At 44.3% G+C, this 5822-nt stretch overlaps 1 long non-coding RNA gene across 1 annotated transcript in view; it reads right to left on the bottom strand.

Moving 5' to 3' along the window:
* Positions 1 to 2545, bottom strand: part of LOC143285691 (uncharacterized) — a 2581-nt gene extending 36 nt beyond the window's left edge. Inside the window, exons 1-3 of the long non-coding RNA XR_013055714.1 lie at positions 1579 to 2545; positions 698 to 854; positions 1 to 92 (exon numbers count right to left, since the gene is read on the bottom strand). The exon at positions 1 to 92 is cut by the window's left edge and continues 36 nt beyond it. This is a non-coding gene — a long non-coding RNA (uncharacterized LOC143285691). The remainder of the gene's footprint in view (positions 93 to 697; positions 855 to 1578) is intronic.
* Between the last annotated feature and the right edge of the window lie 3277 nt (positions 2546 to 5822).

Below are 5822 nucleotides of genomic sequence, written 5' to 3'. Positions count from 1 at the left end.
TCAGGGTGGATGGTGTTGATATTGAACCTTCTTCCTCCACTCTTTTTTCTCCACCGGTGGTGTCAGTATGTTCCAAAAATGCATGGTTTATCCTGAAACAGTTTGTTATGTAATACTTCTTTATCTCTTTTCATTTCCTTTGTTTTGAATTATTTTCTATATGTTCTAAAGTTTATTCATTAATGCTAATAATATTAGATTAAATATCAACAGTAATTTCAGTTTTGTACATTTACATCACAGCTTTCATTCTTTACACAGGACTTTACAAAATGCTTTACTTCTAGTTCTATGTATTTTATCAGAAAATAAAAAAAGAATACACTTATGATATATATATATATATATATATATATATATATATATATATATATATATATATATATATCATAATCAGACAAAGCAGTTTACTGATAATAAAAGTATGAAATAGTGATTATTAATGCTGTATCACTATGAGTATCAGTGTGCATATCAGTGTGCATGTGCATGACATGCTGCAATCCATTAAGTTATTTTATGCATAGTGGCATGTCAAGCACATGCACACTTATATCATTTATGTAAATGTCTGTGCAAAAGTTTACAATTCCATACATGTACATCTAGACAAAGTTTGTAAAAAGAAACTAAGTTTGCACACTTCATGGTAAATTTATACTATAAATCATAGTACATTAACAGTTGACTCACTCACTCATAGATAGTTCACCAGCAGACAGTTCTTTAGTTGACAGTGTAGTTAGTTTGGTGGTGTTGCCTCTCCTTCTGATGACATGACTTGCCAGCAGTGATATCAGAATTATTCATTGGTGTACAGGCAGGCATAAAAAGTACCATCATATCTTTCAGGGCTGAAAAAGAAATTGAACTATTAGTAATACTGTTAGTATTTACTGTTGACACAACTCTATATTTATTTAAAACAACACACACACACACACACACACACACACACACACACACACACACACACACACACACACACACACACACACACACACCAACCTGACACACATTCACATAAAAATATCCATTGAAGCAAATTCTGTGAAACTGAAAACTGTTCATAATGTCATGCCCCTGAACCTCCCCTTGCTCAGTTAAATGGTTTAAACTGTGAAGGGACAGTGTGTGAGAGAGAGAGAGAGAGAGAGAGAGTGTGTGTGTGTGTGTGTGTGTGAGTGAGTGAGTGAATATGTGACTCACTGTGTGACACACATTGTGTATGTATGTGTGTGTGTGTGTGTGTGTGTGTGTGTGTGTGTGTGTGTGTGTGTGTGTGTGAGAGTGACATGTATACACACTGTGTCACACATTGTGTGTGTGTGTGTGTGTGTGTGTGTGAGAGAGAGAGAGAGAGAGAGAGAGATCTTTTAATTTACATTCTGTTAATGTCCTCAGATTCACTTTATTCTTTTAATCATTTTTATTCCACATGTCAAACAGTGAATCCCTGTTCCAATGTAAGACAATAAATCAGTCTTGAGTCAATTATTGTTAAATAAATTATTATCAATTGATTATACCATCATTACATTTCAGTATTTGTCAATGTGGGTAAAATAAGAAGCTTACCTTCAGACACTTCAGCTATATCCAGTCCCCCAGTCACTTTGCTTGCATATTCCTTGTGTGAGCTGTGAGAAACCCAGTTCTATCACTTCAGTGCAGCAAGTCAGTTTCACTTGTTTCCATGTCGGTCACAACACTGATGGCACCTGGTGCATGTGATTTCGGCAATTACAGGCGAAGGCTTCCAATCTTTCTGTATCTAGTGCAAATGTTGATTCGTCATCTACATCAAAATTAATATTATTGTTGATGAAAACTGAACGACAATCCTGCGTCGTCTGCTTTCGAAATCAGCGTTGCCTTCGTGTTCACTGAGATCGATTTCATGAACGGTCAGTTCCATCAATGAAGTACTGGGTTAGAAACTCACAAATGTCGTCTTCTTCACTGAATGGCAAAATGTGTGCAACGCAAGTGTATCTTGTCAGGAAATCGCCAAGTCACTCTTGAAAACGTGCTTCCGAACCCTGCGACTATGTTTATTTGAGCTAGCGTGCTGAATGGCTGGTTTCGTCACGTGGCCTCTCTCGGCCAATGACAGAGGGGATTTTCCTTCATAGTGACGCATTGTTTACGTAGTGTATCCTTATTTTGAAAGCGACGATTCGCTCGTAGTTAAAAAATCAACCAATGAGAAGGACATAGACTGAAAGAGACGGACTTGACCTTTAAAACAATGTATGATTCGACCGGTCGATTCCAAGAGATGACGGAGGGCAAGCTTGTCAAAGTTGATCGATTTCGCGAAGTCATAGGCGATCAGAATGACGGGTTAGGCATTTTAAGCACACTTTTAAGGCAAAAGAAGACACAGTTATGCCTAGATACTTCAATATGAGATAAAAGAAAGCCTAAAGTTTACTATGAAGTCAAAATCTGAAAATCGACAACCTGACCCCCACCCGCCTAAAATCGCCGCTAGCGGGAAAGTTGGTCAGGGACAAAGCGACTCATTCCGTGATGGAGGGTCACATATATATATATAAACACACACACACACACACACACACACACACACACACACACACACACTAAAGCAACATGAAATCCACACAACCCTCCCCTGTCCAGCTGCAACAATCACAAAACCAATGGCATTCTTCTCTCTTCTCAAAGCTTAATCATACTAATAATAATAATAATAATGATAATGGTACTTATATAGCGCTGAATCTTGTGCATAGGCAAATCTAAGCGCTTTCGCACCAGTCATTCTTACGCACGCGTAACTCTAAAACTGGAGAAACTAAAGACAAGGAAGAGGCAGGGAAGGGAGGCTATTTTGGGAAGAGGTGGGTTTTAAGGCCAGATTTGAAAGAGCTGAGTGTGGAGACTTGACGAAGCGAAAGAGGAAGTTCATTCCAATTGCAAGGTCCAGAGACAGAGAAAAAAACGGCGGCCAACAGTCAAGAATAGAATAGAATCTAGAAAAGATTCCCCCAAGCAAAAGCTACCAGCAAATGCCAATCCAGTTCTAAACATCATCTTGCGAACAATACCCTGAGATTTTCTTCGCACCTGACAAGACGACCAAATGGTTTATTAAGGAAACAGTGTGTAAGATATCTGCCTTGTAAATATCGTCGCTTAAAGTCTTAACTCCCGAGAGCAAGGTTTCGGTTGCGCATGCGCACTAGAGCCTATCCATAAAAGGGAAAGGGGCGGAGTTTATCTATAAAAAGCGCGAGCACGTGTCCGGTAGGTTAGTAGATCGTCATATTTCTCTCCGTTTGCATGTTTTACAAACAATGTGGTCGTTTACGGTTGCCAACGTCGAGGGGCTGTCTGCATGCTTTCCAATTCTCACCGGACAGTACCACGTGCTGGTGCTATTTTTATCTGACAGACACGTCTAGCGCAAACACAAACGGCTCTAGCTCCGCCCCTTTTCTCTGCATTCAAATTTTGTATTACGTGTAGCTGACACATTTTGTACTTTCCAAAGTCAATTCAGATCTAGGTTGGAAGCTGCTAGGCAAATCTCGCTCTCTGCCATAAATGAAGCCAAACCGTAGCTTTATTAGGCTTTTATTTTGAATAAACCTTCACCGACGTCACAGTGTCAGACTCTGATGAGAAACTGGCTTGATTCAAATCGCCCGCCATTTATAGTCCGGTTCAGGCTTTAAGCTAGGGAAAGAGTTTGGCAAGCTCGGGATGTATAAAATATCGGTCCGCCAAGTGAACAGCGAACGTTTTGGGGGGCGCTTTCCCCCCCCCCCCCCCCCCCCCCCCATGTGTTCGCACTGTTCGTTTTCAGCGACGGACCAAAAATAGACTTGCCCGAGGAAAGGGTGGGTTTAATAAACACATTTCACTGCAGTGATGTTTCAAACAAAGATTGTGATGTTTACGTGTCAAAAGAGAGAGAGAGGGAGAGAGAGAGAGAGAAAGAGAGAGAGGAGGATTTTCTCGTGCGATGAACGGCGTAGAATTAGCATCTTACTTTCAACCCTTAGGGTAACACAGAGGGTGGTTGAATTATGATAACGTGCGTGTGATCGGTGTGTGTGTGTGTGTGTGTGTGTGTGTGTGTATGTGTGTGTGTGTGTGTGTGTGTGTGTGTGTGTGTGTACGTTTGTGTGTGTTTGTGTGCCTCTGTTTGTGTTTGTGTGTATGTGTGCATTTTAGATTAGTGTCTATGCATGTGTGTGTGTGAGTGGGGGCGGGGGGGGGGGACGCATGCTCAAGTAATAAGAGAAAGACAGAGAGGGAGAAAGAGAGAGACTCGAGGAGAGAGAGAGAGAGAGAGAGAGAGAGAGAGAGAGAGAGAGAGAGAGAGAGAGGAGCAAGTGACGTTCATCACATCAGATTTGGATGAAAATCTCCAGGTGGTCATATAAATCCTGTTCGTTGTGTGTAGTTAATGTCTAGCATGACTAATGCTTGAACAGCTGTGATGTTTAAATCACGTGCTTCACTGGGAGAAAGCAGGAGAGAGAAAAAGAGGTGAGGGGGGGGAGAGAGAGGGGGAAGAGAGAGAGGGAACAGATAGGGGGAAGAGAGAAGGGGAAGAGAGAGGGGGAAGAGAGAGAGAGGGGGAGAGGGGGGAGAGAGACGGACAGACATATACAGAGGCAGAGAAAAGAGAGACAGACAGACAGAAACAGAAGCAGAAACAGAAACAGACAGGTTGAGTTTGAAACACAGAGAGAGGGATCCCAATGAGAAAACAGCATTTGTCATCCGTCGTGTTGTGAGGCAAGAGAGAGAGGCAAGAGAGAGAGGGAGAAGAGAGAGGGGGGAGAGAGAGGGGAGAGAGAGAGGGGGAAAGAGAGAGGGGGGAGAGGAAGGGGGAGAGAGAGGGGGAAGAGGGAGAGAAAGAGAGAGGGGGAGAGAGAGAGGGAGAAGAGAGAGGTGAAAGAGAGTGGGGGGGAAGAGAGAGGAGGGGAGGGGGGAGAGAGAGGTGGAAGAGAGAGAGGGGAGAGAGAGGGGGAAGAGAGAGGGGGGAGAGAGAGAGGGAAGAGAGAGGGGGAGAGAGAGAGGGAAGAGAGAGGGGGGAGAGAGAGGGGGAAGAGAGAGGCAAGAGAGAGAGGGAGAAGAGAGAGGGGGGAGAGAGAGGGGAGAGAGAGGGGGAGAGAGAGAGGCAAGAGAGAGGGGGAGGAGAGAGAGGGGGAGAGAGAGAGGCAAGAGAGAGGGGGGAAGAGAGAGGAGAGAGAGAGAGAGTGAGGCAAGAGAGAGAGGGGGAAGAGAGAGGGGAGAGAGAGTGAGGCAAGAGAGAGAGGGGGAAGAGAGAGGGGAGAGAGAGTGAGGCAAAAGAGAGAGGGGGAAGAGAGAGGGGAGAGAGAGTGAGGCAAGAGAGAGAGGGGGAAGAGAGAGGGGGAAGAGAGAGAGGAAGAGAGAGAGGGAAGAGAGAGGGGGGAAGAGAGAGAGAGGGGAAAGAGAGAGGAAAAGAGAGAGAGAGAGAGAGGCAAGAGAGAGAGGGGGAAGAGAGAGAGAGGGGAAAGAGAGAGGAAAGAGAGAGAGAGAGAGGCAAGAGAGAGAGGGGGAAGACAGAGAGGCAAGAGAGAGAGGGGGAAGAGAGAGGGGGGAGAGAGAGGGGAGAGAGAGAGGGGGAGAGAGAGGGGGAGAGAGGGAGGGAACAGATAGGGGGAAGAGAGAAGGGGAAGAGAGAGGGGGAAGAGAGAGAGAGGGGGAGAGGGGGGAGAGAGACGGACAGACATATACAGAGGCAGAGAAAAGAGAGACAGACAGACAGACAGAAACAGAAGCAGAAACAGAAACAGACAGGTTGAGTTTGAAACACA

The sequence above is a fragment of the Babylonia areolata genome, chromosome 9, assembly GCF_041734735.1.
Source record: "Babylonia areolata isolate BAREFJ2019XMU chromosome 9, ASM4173473v1, whole genome shotgun sequence".
In the NCBI taxonomy this organism is placed as follows: domain Eukaryota; kingdom Metazoa; phylum Mollusca; class Gastropoda; order Neogastropoda; family Buccinidae; genus Babylonia; species Babylonia areolata.
Note: the sequence above shows the minus strand (reverse complement) of the source record. Positions and strands in the feature narration are given on the sequence as shown.